The sequence below is a fragment of the Triticum urartu genome, chromosome 3 (assembly GCF_003073215.2).
Source record: "Triticum urartu cultivar G1812 chromosome 3, Tu2.1, whole genome shotgun sequence".
Classification (NCBI taxonomy): Eukaryota; Viridiplantae; Streptophyta; class Magnoliopsida; order Poales; family Poaceae; genus Triticum; species Triticum urartu.
Window position 1 is genome coordinate 674,463,157 of NC_053024.1, and position 13,349 is coordinate 674,476,505.

The 13,349-nt window shown below is 45.4% G+C and overlaps 1 long non-coding RNA gene across 1 annotated transcript; it reads right to left on the reverse strand.

The window, feature by feature from the left end:
• Window positions 1-12,369: 12,369 nt before the first annotated feature.
• LOC125549064 lies at window positions 12,370-13,120 on the reverse strand. The gene is made up of 4 exons (XR_007301235.1): window positions 12,920-13,120; window positions 12,711-12,780; window positions 12,546-12,633; window positions 12,370-12,448 (listed from the first exon to the last, which is right to left on the reverse strand). It is a non-coding gene; the product is annotated as an uncharacterized LOC125549064 (long non-coding RNA).
• Between the last annotated feature and the right edge of the window lie 229 nt (window positions 13,121-13,349).

Below are 13,349 nucleotides of genomic sequence, written 5' to 3' on the forward strand. Positions count from 1 at the left end.
TGTTAGAAAAATGTTGAATAAGCATTCAGAAAGTGTTAAAAGTTTATACAAAAAATGTTGATCACTTATTCAAAAATGTTTTTGACACATACAAAATTGTAGAGTGAAAATGAAAACAAACATAAGAAAAAACAAATGAAAAACAAAAAATACAGAAGAAAAAATAAAACCAAACAAAAAATGGAGAAGAAAAAGGAAAACGAAGCAAAAATGAGAAGAAAGGGAAAAACCAAACAAGAAACAAAATAGAAAAAATAAAAAAGGAATGAAAAATAAAAGCAAAGAATCAAAATCCAAAAAAGAATAGAAAATATTTAAAAATAGAGAAGAACAAAGAAAATAAATAAGAGAAACGAAGAAAAAACCGGGCTCAAATGGCCTCAAGTAAGGCGGCCCCAAGTACTTACCACGAATCAAACCTGGATGCAGTGGCTAGAAGCGCGCCTAACAATCCTGGTGACCGGCAACTCGCTTAAGGCGACAAATAGTTGTTGTGCCTAACTGGCCCCTATGGCTGATCTCCTCGCCAACGCAACGAGCCGGCCCAAGAGGGGTCTCTTCCAAGCAGCTGTTTGGGAACCTTTTAGAAGCCTCCTTCCCTTTTTGGGTTGGTTATTTTGGTTCTTGTGTTTCACTAGTTTCGTTCAGTCCCGACAGCGGGGGTGTTGCATCACCGAAATATGTCAACTACGAGTGTGTGTGTGTGCGCGCTTTTTGTTCTGCACAAGATGACTGGAAGCATGCACTAATAGATTGTGTGATGGCTCGAAGTGTTTGGTCTCTTTGCTCGGAGGAAACAGTGAAGACAATGATTGATAATTTGTCCCTCGATGCAAAAAAACTGGATTTTCACTATGCACGACTCGCTGCCACATGCGGAATTTATATGGATGGTGGTGACCCTATGGGCAATCTAGCGAGCAAGAAGGAGAGCTATACACGAAGATATTTTTGATAGTCCTTTTTCTACTAACTCTTTCATAACCTGTTACTTGAGGGATTTGGAGATGTTAGATAAAGGAGTTAGGGGAGGACCGAAGCGGGCCAGCGTCAGACAATCTTCGTGGTTATCCCCGCCCGAGGGTCATGCGAAGATGAATGTGGACGCTGCAGTGTCCATGCAAGGGGAGTGTGGTGCAGTGGGAGTGGTGTGCCGAGACCACAGTGGAAGATTCTTGGGTGCTTCGGCTCTAAAACTCGAGTCAATTACTGATGCAAGTACACTGAAGGCGATAGTTGTACGGGAATGTGAAGGTCACGATTCAGTCGTACACTAATCATACACGCAAATGTGTACGATCAAAATCAAGGACTCACGGGAAGATATCACAACACAACTCTAGACACAAATTAAAATAATACAAGCTTTATATTACAAGCCAGCACTACTAGGGAAAACCTTATACACATAATCTTAGCAGCAGCGCGGCATAAAAAGAGGCGCTGCTACTAATTAGTAGCAGCGCGGTTACGGAAAGCGCGCTACTGGTGCAAATTTAGCAGTAGCGTGTGATGTTTAAACCGCGCTGCTACAAAAATCCACCGACAGTACACAATGACCTAAGTTTACCAGTAGCGCGGCGTCAGGAAGCGCGCTGCTGCTAATGCCATAGTAGTAGCGCTCTTTTTAGTCACGCCGCTGCTGCTAATTTTGAAATTGTCCACACGTTTGGCCCGTTTAGCAGTAGCGCGTGATAGGAAAGCGCGCTGCTGCTACGCTCTTAGCAGCAGCGCACTTTTGCTCCCGCACTTCTGCTAAGACGCAGCACCCACCACCTTTTTCCACCTCTCCCTCCCCATCTCCTCTCCTTCCTTTCCCCTACCTCCCACATCCTCCCTCTCTCACTCTTCTTCCTCAATACTTCTCCCCCCATTACCCTCCCTCTTCTACCTACCTTTCTCTCTCTTCATTACTCCTAGCTATAACTACACCACCTCCATTAATGCATCTCCTTTCTCTTTTTCCTTCCCCCTCCACTAGTTGAAATTGTCTCCTCCCAAATTAGGTAGCTAGGTAGATGTAGCATTTAGTTAAGTGACCTATTTGCCCCTAACTACATCTATCTTTGTCAAAAAGAGCTTTGTGCACTTTTGATCTCCCTACAACATCATCTCCACCGTGTGCTCGATCTCGAGATAGAGGTGATTAAAATTTCATGCTTTTGCAAAATGGAAATATGTTTATGTGTGTGTGATATGTTTATGGACATTTTGTGTGTGGCATGAGTTGACGCCAAATTGTGCTTTGAGTTGCCTATGTTTTGCCGAAATGTCGATTTATTTCCGTTTTGGCGAATTCCGGGCAAACTCTAGATCTATATATGTCCTATTTTTAAGGAAGGTCATGCCGAATTTTTGTATGACTTTGATGAATGCACGCATTTTTATAATCAATTTGTTTATTATTACCGTGCAGAGTTGATGATGGTCAGTGGAACGATGGTGAACAAGTGGTTGCGGTCAGCGGTGCAGGACATGAAGGAAAATAACCTGACAGAGGTTTTATTCCGTGTCGAAAATGCAAAGGAATAGTTTGGCTCGACCCCCATGACGATGGTCGTGTCGAAGCGCACCTGCTCATGACTGGTTTCATGGATGGCTATACTCGGTGGATAATTGAAGATGAGGATGATGATGTTGAGGATGCCGACGGGGCAGGCAATGATGACATGGGGCAAGACGAAGAGATGATCGATAATGGCGGCGGGGAAGAGGCCGGACATGGCGGCGGAGAAGGGGTCGGACATGGCGGCGGAGAGAACGACATGGACTCCACGCAGCAGAGTTCGTCGGTACTAAGTTCAATCGTGCGGGACCCTCATGTTCAAGCATTGCTTCGCAAGGAGACGAGTACTGAGAGAGCTGCTTCTAGAGAGGAGGCTAAGCTGGAGCAACTAGTGGTAGACTCAAACACTCCATTGTATGATGGTTGCAATCCTGAGGTGACCCGCTTGAGTTTCACGCTCCAACTCCTGAAGACGAAGGCTAAAAACAAATGGACCGACACTAGCCTCGATGAGCATCTCAAGTACCTAAAGGATGTTCTTCCCGCGGGTAATCTATGTCCTAGTAGTGTTGATGAGGCCAAGAAGATCGTGTGCCCTCTTGATCTGCCACACGTTAGATACCATGCATGCATCAACGATTGCATAATTTATCGGAAGGAGCACGCGAAAAAAACAAGCTGTCCGGTGTGCAATGCTTCTCGATACAAGAAGGCTGGGAAGAAATGTCCCCAGAAAGTGGTATGGTACTTAACGATCACTCCCCATCTCCAGAGGTATTTTGTAGATCCCAAGGAAGCAAAGCTAATGCGCTGGCACGCGGAGAGGAAGAAGCCCGACGATGGAGATGATCCGAAGCTGAGACACATCAAGGATGGAAGCCAGTGGAGAGCGTTGAACAGCTTCTATCGGTATTTTGGATGTGATGCAAGGAACATCGTGCTCGGTGCGTGTACTGATGGCATGAATCCGTTTGGCAATTAGAACACCAACCATAGCACATGGCCCGTGTTTGTATGGATGTACAACCTCCCCCCTGGTTGTGCATGAAATCGAAGTACATTCACGTGAGCATGCTTATTCAAGGGCCGAAACAACCAGGAAATAATATTAATTTGTATCAGGGGCTACTTCAAGAGGAGTTAGACACGTTATGGAAAACACCAGCCAAGACATGGGACGCCAGCAAAGGCGAGTATTTCAACATGAGAGCCGCGCTGATCACGACAGTGCAAGACTATCTCGGTTACGGATATGTGGCAGGCCAGGTGTGCCATGGATATTGCGGATGCACGTGGTGCATGGATGATACGACGTCTCAGCAGATAACGTCAAGGAAAGATGGCGGGTCTGGGAAAATCGTGTACATGGGGCATCGAAGATGGCTCGAACAGGACGACCCGTGGAGAAACAGTGGAGATCTATTCAATGGTCACGCTAAGCATCGAGGACCTCCACGTAAGCGGAGCGGTGCCGAAATCGACGAGCTGTTGAAAAACTGGAAGGAGTGCCCCGCGTCGGGAAAGATGATGAGAAAGGCGCCGGAGCCGCTGCTGAAGGTATGGAAGACGAGGTCTGTGTTCTGGGACTTGGAGTACTGGCACAAACTCGATACACCTCATTGCCTTGATCAAATGCATATCTGTAAGAATGTCCTTAAGAGATTGCTCGCAACACTGATGAACATGTTGGATAAGACCAAGGATGGGCCAAAGGCAAGAAAAGACTTGCAAGATTTGAAAATCAGGGAAGATCTACACATGCCGCCCCGTAAAATGTCAGACGAGACAAAGACGGAGACAGAGGCACGGGAGAAGAAGGGCAAGAAAATAAAGAAAGAGGATTATTGCCCCCCTTCTTGCTTCACCTTAAGTTAGGCTGTGATCCATCAATTCTTTAAGTGCCTTACCGGAGTCAAAGTTAGTTCCGGTTACTGTGGCAAGATAAGCAGATATCTAGACACGGACAAGAAAAGGTTCAGCGGGATGAAGTCCCATGACTGTCATGTGATGATGACGTAGATACTACCTGTTGCCCTTAGAGGGATAATGGACAAGCACGTCCGTGACACACTTATTGGTCTCTGCAACTTTTTCAACGTCATCTCTCGAAAGTCGATCAGTGTGAAGCAGCTCCGAAGGCTACAGGAAGAGATTGTTGTGATACTGAATGAGCTTGAGATGTACTTCCCGCCCGCGTTCTTTGACGTCATGGTGCATCTGTGTGTCCATATTGTGGATGACATAATAGACCTGGGGCCGTCATTCCTGCACAACATGATGCCGTTTGAGAGGATGAATGGGATCATCAAAGGATTCATTCGTAACATGTCCCGTCCGGATGGAAGCATCGTCCAGGGCTACTTGACACAAGAGTGCATCTCTTTCTGTGAGAATTTTCTATATGGCGCAGACCAGCCACCTGGTGTTAGTGTTGGTTTGCCCGTTAACAAGCACGATGGGAGGCTTGAAGGAGAAGGTCACTGCAACGGTCGCACGGAATTGCACGTGGCATACTCAGATCGACGCAGCGACTTTGACAGAGCAAACTTGGTAGTGCTACAACATCTAGACGAGGTAGATCCTTTCGTGGCACTGCACAAAGAAATTATCGCAAAAAAGTATCGTGACCGGGGGGTATGCAAGAGAGACGCCGAAGTTACTAGAGAGCACAACTCCACTTTCCTGCATTGGTTCAAAGAGCATATTATTGCTAATCCCCCGGAGGAGGGCTCTAAGGATGGATTGCTCATATACGCCTTAGCACATGGCCCCTCGCCAACCTCGTAACCTATCAGGCATATGATATCAACGGATACACGTTCTACACGGAGGCCAAAGATATGGACATTGATCATCAGAACTCAGGGGTGACGATGGAATGCATGACCGGCAGCGACAACGGCGCAACTGAACGATTTTATGGAAGGGTCGAGGAGATCTGGGAGCTTGACTACTCTTGACTGCACAACATGACGATGTTCCGTGTCAGATGGGCTAAGAATGTCGAAAGAGAAAACCGGATTTTCACTACCATGACTATACCCGACGCCAAGAGCGCTACCGTGAACACTATCGCAAAAAACGAGCCACGGGTACACGCTAAGCACGTGCCGCAATGCTTCTTCATAACCGACCCATGCAATCCCAGTCGTGTTGTCATGAGGAGAGGCAAAAGGAACATCATTGAAATGGATGGAGTCGCCAACGAGGAAGACTATGATCAGTACGACAACCCAATGAGAGAAGATGACGATGGTGATGAAGTGTACGTCAAAAGAAGAATCAATACTACATTACCTAAGAAAAATCGTACTCCATGGAAAAGGCAAAGTCACAATGAGGGGCTCAATTATTCTTCGACGAATAAGAAGGGAAAGAAGCTGACTCAAAAACGAAAACGTCAGCGCTGAGGAATCGGTCAAATGATGTAATATATATATATATATATATATATATATATGTTCCTATTTTGTATACACACTTAGCCATTATTATGCATGGGTCCAATGATGTAATATATATGTTCCTATTTTGCATACATATTTAACCGTCAAATGATGCAATATATATCGCCTTCCCTTCGTTCACTGCTCTCGGGAAAAAAAGAAAAGTGAGAAAAATAAAGGAATAGAAAAAGGGAAACTGGTTATAGCAGTAGCGCTTTACTGAAAAAGAGCTACAGCTAGTCAAGGTAGCAGTAGCGGTTTCCGTATAAAACCGCTATAGCTGCCTTTAATAGTAGTAGCGCGTTTTGTCTAAACGCGCTACTGCTACGTCCACTTAACCCAAAATTCTCACTTTCCCTGTTTCATCCCGCCTCTTTTCCCCCAAATCCCCACTCTCTTCCCCCCGTCGCACCGCCGCGCCCGACCCGGCCCCGGCGCTCGCCCCCGACCCAGGCGCTCGCCCCCGACCCCGGCGCGCTCGCCCCCGACCCGTCGGCCCTCGCCTCCCTCCTCTGCTTCCTCCCCTCCCAACCTCGGCCGCCGTCGGGCCTGCCTCCTCGCCCCTGCACCCTTTGTAAACCACCCCCCTCTCTCTCTCTGCTAGCTAGGGTTCTTCGGTTAATTTACTTAGGTTTTAGTTATGTTAATTAGGTTATCTATTTAGTTATGAATTTAGATAGGTTTCAAAATTAGCTGAATTTATATGCAAATTTGAACTGGACATGTGATATGTGGATATGTCATGTTTTGGACATGTCGTGTTTTGGTAAATGATTCGAGTAGCCTATGTTACGCCGGAATGTTGATTCATTTCCGTTCCGGTGAATTTCAGGCGCTCGATATGTCCATTTTTTAGCAAAGATCATGCCGAAATTTCCCATGAATAAAGGCATGATTTGTGCTACATAGTTGGCATATCGAGTGCTGGCACATAGATTTCTTTTTATGTCATTTCTCATTTATTCATACTTTTAGAAATAAATGAGGACACTTAATCATAGGAAACATGTCGAACAACGAAGAAACTGGGCCTTCTGACCAAGATGCATACGAGATGGATTATCAGGGTGAACAAGACTACCTCGACTTTTTGACTGCTAAGCAAGGTTTGCAGGTCCGCCTCGATGATGGTACTGACGCCGACATCGACACCGACGGCGCCGGCACCGATGGCGGCGCCGAGACCGGTGGGGAAGGTACCGGCGGGGAAGATACCGGCGGGGAAGGTACCGGCGCCGATGCCGCTACCGAAAATAGGAAGCATAAGAAGCAGAGGATACGAAAACCTAACAAACTAGGGATTGGACGACTTGTGATCACAAAGATGGCACCTGGCAAGTTTGAGCCGTTAGAGCCGGAAGAACCTCGCAAGTGCTATGGGAACCAAGTAGGATGCATCCTACGGGAATGCGCGAGCATCAACGACGATGACTTAAGGAGTAAAGAACATTTGACGCAGTTGCTCCTAACGAAGTTGCACAAGAGATTCAAGTTCCCCGACCGGGATGATAACATAGAACAACCGTGGGATGATCCGAAGATGAAAAAGATTAACAATCACGCCATGGGCATGTTCAACAATGATTTGGCCTCCTGGAAAGGGAGGGTGAAACGAGCTATTGATGCTGAGGAACCCCTGTCCAAGATTCTGGAGGAAAATCCGACACTTACGGAAGAGGAGTTCGAAAAGTTTAAGGACACTTGCGCTACCGAGGACGCCAAGGCTAAGGCTGCGAAATTCAAGAGACTTCAGCAAAGGAACACGGGGAAGCATCGCCTCGGAAGCCGTGGCTACCTCGGTAAAAGGCCCATATGGGATAAGGAGGACGCGGAACATGAAGCCGCGGGTCTCCCAGACCCCTTCACGAAGTTCACCAACCCCTTGGAGCGTGACTTCATCAGGGCCCGCTACAAGTGGGACAAGGAGAAAAAGGTTTTTTACACGGACCAGATCATGAGAAAATTGATTAGACTACTAGAGAAGCAGCACCAGCTTGCAGCCGAAAGCCCTACTTCTCCGATGAGGCCCAAGTGGGACACCCCTCTCAACCGGTCCTTGAACGAACTTAAGGGACTCCCTTTGGGCCAGCGGCCGCAATATGGTCGTGTGCACGGCGCTGGAGACGGCGCCACGTGGAAGGTGTTTTACAACGAGGGCCCGGAGGCCAAGAAGCAGAAAAAGAAGTTTAGTCAGGCGGACATCGACATGAAGGTGAAGCTTGCTGTCGAGAAAAAAGCAGCTGAGGACGCGAAAAAAGCAGCCGAGGACAAATATGAGTTGCTACAGCAGGTAATCAATGCAGTTGTAACTGCCTGCAGAAATGATTTCGCTACTAACTTGGTTCCAGTTGTCATCAACTGGACGAAGGAAAATCCAGACAAGACGGTACATGATTTCCCGTTGCCCAGTTTCGTCGGGAGCAACTCCATGAACAACAACACCATCGCACCATCACTTGCCCACGCAACCGGGCCTCCTCTCGCAGCCGCTCCCGCTCATAGCAGCCCGTCCTCAGTCTTTGGCGCGCTCGGTGGGCCTTCGTCTTTTTCCAAGCTCGACGCCATCACGGTAATTACATGTCGCACAAACATATATATATATATATAGGCAGCATATCTCGTGAATCCGAGCTTATTGTGTATCCATGTATCCCTGTGATCTCAGCCATTAACACTAAATCATGCGCCTCCCGTGCAGCAACAGGAACATTTACAATTAGCCGCCCGCTTTTGGACCTAACAACCATTTATTTTGCAGCAAACTCCCGAAAGTCCGTCCTCCACGATCCTCAACCGAGGTCCCCATGTCGTTTCGTGCTGCCCCAAATCCTCTGATCCTCTGCAGCCAAATCCCGCACGCCGTCGCTCCAAAATCTAAATCCCAACCCAAAGGCCTCATACGATAGAAACCTTGGGCTAGACGGCCCCCATGAAGTCCTTTGGCGACGGCAACCAAGAAGCGACGACAACAGCGACCAGCGACAGCAACGGAGATCCGGCGGCCGTCTCAACGACGAAGCCATGGCGAATTGATGGTTCCGCGACGGTGACAACTCGTCCCAAATGCGGTGCCAACACCCCCTGGATAGCCTCCTACAACCACGACAGTCCCGATGTTGTAGCATGACGTCTGTAGGAAGCTGTTTGTTGACTGTAGCAGATGTATTAGTGTGATGCTTAATGGCATGCCATGCTTAATTGCTTTGCTTATATAGCCTGTAGCCTGTAGAGATGTAGGCTGCCGAAGATGTACTAGTGCAGTGCTTGTATCCTATATGGAGTCAGTTTGCTTATATCCTGAAGCTGTAGGCTGTAGTAACAGATTGTACTAGTGCAATTCTTGCTCACATGGTCATATTAGTGAAATTACTGTCAGTTTGCCTGGCATTTGAAAAAAAAACCCTTCGCTGCTACTGTGAAATAATTCTGTGACTAGTTCAGTTATGCATTGAAAAAATTGGTGACTTCATGTGGTCAAAACATGTAGTGATCAGTAACCTTTTGACTTAAAGGAAGTGGTCTGCAACAGCATTGTCCGGTTTTGAGATCAATGCCATAAGCAAAAAGTCAGTATGAGAGGTTCCCATGAAGTGACTAGATCCATTATGTGTTGAAACTTTCTGAGTTATCATGGTTGAAGCAAATACTGTTCAGTAAAGCTTCTGAACTATGAGAAGTGGCTTGCAATGTGTTTGTTCAGTTTTGAGATCAAACATATAAGCGATGCGACACTATGAAAAGTTTATTGAACATTTGCCCTAGGTCTTGGTTGATCAAATAAATTTACAAAACTGCATTGTTTGTCCTTGTACGATGCTAGTCTGAGGAAAAATATTGGTGCAACAGCAAGCATGGTCAACATTTGAAATCCTGAACTTCAGCTTCATATTTAACCATCTAACGGATATGAAGGGGCAATAAAAATGCATGTACTGCCACTATACAGCCTCTCAAGTTACATAGAAACCAGAAATGTCATCATGCTTCACTTGGTAGAAAAACATTAAGTGGATACATATGTTCAATATTCTGTAACAATTTGACAAGCATCAAAACTTGTCAGAAATCAACTAAACTTTAATTGGATATAACACAAATTCTGATCCATTATATGACTTCAGTATATCAAATTGCAAATAATATAACATAGATTAAACCATTATTTTCTTGGACAATTTTTCATATCAGGAAGCACCATTTGGTTGCACATCTTCCGCAATCAAGCTCCTTTTCCCTTGAATAGTTTTGCTTGGACAATTGCGACTATCATGAAACACCATTTGCTTGCATGTCTTGCACAAGCGTGCAACCTTTAACTTCGCTTCTTTGTCCTTCCTTTTCCTATCACCCTCCTTGATCTCCTTTCCACTCTTTATTCTTTTGCATCTCCCCACGGTACGAACATCAGTTGGTGGATGTATATCAACTTCTGTAGGAATATTACAACCAATAAAAGCCTCATATTCGTCTTGCCTAGTGTTCTGTGTGGCTGCAGGGACCATTTGGTCTAAAGGCGGCCTCAATGCTCAAGCACACTTGATGTTAGAGTCCATGCCTTCATTTGAGTGCTTTGCTTTTGAATCAACTCTTCCATCTTATCACGTACAGTCGAAATCTTCTTTCTCGTGGATCTGCATCTAGTGAAATCTGTGGTGCTTTTCTTCTAGTAGTTCCTTTCATCCATAACATTCCTCCCTGCATAAGGAAAAGATATGTTGTTAGGTCATATGATTTTGGAATAACAATAAGAAATTGGTTGTCATGCATTATTATTTTTACCTTCTTGCACCGTTTCTGCCATCTTTTCATAATGTAATAGTTGGGAAGTTCATTTTGGTTCTCAATCCTCAACACTTGGATAATATGTCGACATGGAATACCGATTGACTCAAATAACTTGCACGGACAATTTGCTATCATGGTTGTAGTGTCATAGGAGACCTCCCTAACCTTACCAGATCGACCTCTCAGGGTCACCGTTTTTAACCCCACACCTTGTGTAATACCCTGAACACAACAATGATCTCTAGCAGCAATAACTTGTAGCTGAAATTTCTCGAATACCTCATATGTGAATACCTCACTACCTTGTTTCTCCATTGTCCATGGCGTAAATAGTTGTGGGGTGGTATGCATGCTTCTGTTGTCTGCCATTAATTCTTCCTCACGTTGGCATTCTAAAGCTGTGTCGAACCTAAGCCAGAACTCAACAAAAGCAAGCCTACGATGAATGAAACGGTTGAACACTTTCTGACCTTGAAGTGGTTCGGAGCAAGCCCGCAAGAGATATATCCATAAAGTAGGCTGGTATCCATGTATCTCTAATGGTAAACCTCTTAGCTAACCACTCGTTATCCTCCAACCCAAAATCTGTAATGATGGAATTCCATTGTGACTCAAACTCACTTGCAGTTTCTGAACCCCAAACACATGAGTTCAACCTCGGCCAAAATTCAGAATCTTCCCTAATCAAAGGTCCAACTTTTTCAGGCACCTTTTCCATTATATGCCACATGCATAACCTATGCATAGTGGCTGGAAGAACTTTGTCAATACCATTCTTGATGCTAGCAGCTTCATCAGTTATGATGAGTCTAGGTGCTACCCCTCCCATTGCTTTTAGGAAGGTCTGAAATAACCAAATGTATGACTCATCCTTCTCATTTGATAAGAATCCAGCACCAAAAAAGACACTTTGTAAGTGATGATTAACCCCTGTAAATGGTGCAAATATCATGTTGTACTGATTAGTGGTGTATGTAGAATCGAAGGATATCACATCACCAAAGTGACTATAGTTCTTCCTGCTTGTGGCATCCGCCCAGAACACACGCACCAGGTTCCCCTCATCATTCACCTCAAAATCATAGAAAAATGTTGAATTCACTTCCTGCTTTCTAGCTAATTGGGCCACAAACATTTGAGCATCTGCGTCTCTGATTTTATACCTGAGTCCGCGATAGTAATTTTGCAAGTCCCTCTTTGTGCACCCAGCATTCGGAATTCCACCCTCGCTAACTTGCAGGAGCCTGTATGCCTGGGAGGTTCCAATGCTTGCCTTATGACATGTGTATAAAGTATTCTTTGCCCTCTCACTAACTCTACGATTGGATCTGATCAAATGACGCTTATCAGGTGATACAAGACCATGAACATGATGCTCAATCCATGAGTCTATCTTGTAGGTGTTCTCCCCACAAAGTCTAACAAATATATGAGCATCACAACCGCATCGCGTGTCTGTCTGCTTACGTCTTTTCCTCAAGGGGTCATTAATCTCCTTAATATCTTTTAACTTGAATCCTTCTCTACTACACATGAAACGCTTAGTCCGGACCACCTTATTCTCAATCTTTTTCTGCTGTCCGATACGAACGCCAAAACCTGATTGATGTGCATATGCCTTGTAGAACTTTTCCACGGCCTCGAGTCCTTCAAATGTCATACCCACTTTAGGCTTCAAATGCTCATCACATTCAGGCGTAAAAGAAGAAGACTGCAATGTCAAGAATAAACGGAAATAAGTAATTTCATGTGTTCAGTATTTTTTTGGCAAATGCATGCATAGTTTCAGTTAGTGCAAACTGACTTACAAAGAGAGGTATGGTTGTGTTCTTTTTGGGCGTACTAAATCCCCCGGGGCTCATATGCATTTGAATGTTATTGATTGGATCCATACTTCTGCACATGTAGCTACACAATTAGCCTTGCAAAATACACTATGTATACACAAGGACTGAATTTGTCGGTTGTTTTACCTCAAAGTTTTGATGCCCACGTGTCTCTGATTGCAAGGGGTACTTGCTACTTGTCCGTGTCTAGTCGCCGCTGCAGCAGAATATTTCAGTTATACATGAGATGGATCAGATCGGGGAAGTACAAGCATGGGGCACTTGTTGGTGCTTATCTGGTTTGTGTTAAGTGTTAACATGGGAGTAGAGGAGCACGTAAAGGATTGGGATGCTACCTGCATGGGGGCGGCCGGGTGGGTGCCGGTGCACGTCAGGATCAAGTCGATCCAGATCAGACGTATGTGCAGTTCGGCGGCGGCGGCGGCGCACGACGCATACAGAAGTTGGGGTATTGTTGCAAAATTAAGTTGCTGCTTTTAGTCAGAGGGCGGGCGTGTAAGTGTAAAATTACCGCAAACTCTGATAATTCGTACGATTAAGATCGTGGGGGTGAAAAGAAAAGGGATACACGGACACACAAATAGCTCGGATTCACGAGATATGCTGCCATATATATATATATATATATATATATATATAATATTCCATTTTTGTTGCCTTTCGGATGTTTTACGCCACAGACATATGTGTTTGCAGGCGAAAGAAACCCCGCGCACCATACTCTACTTGATCAAAGGCCAGAAGGTGGACGTGGGAAAGGGGATG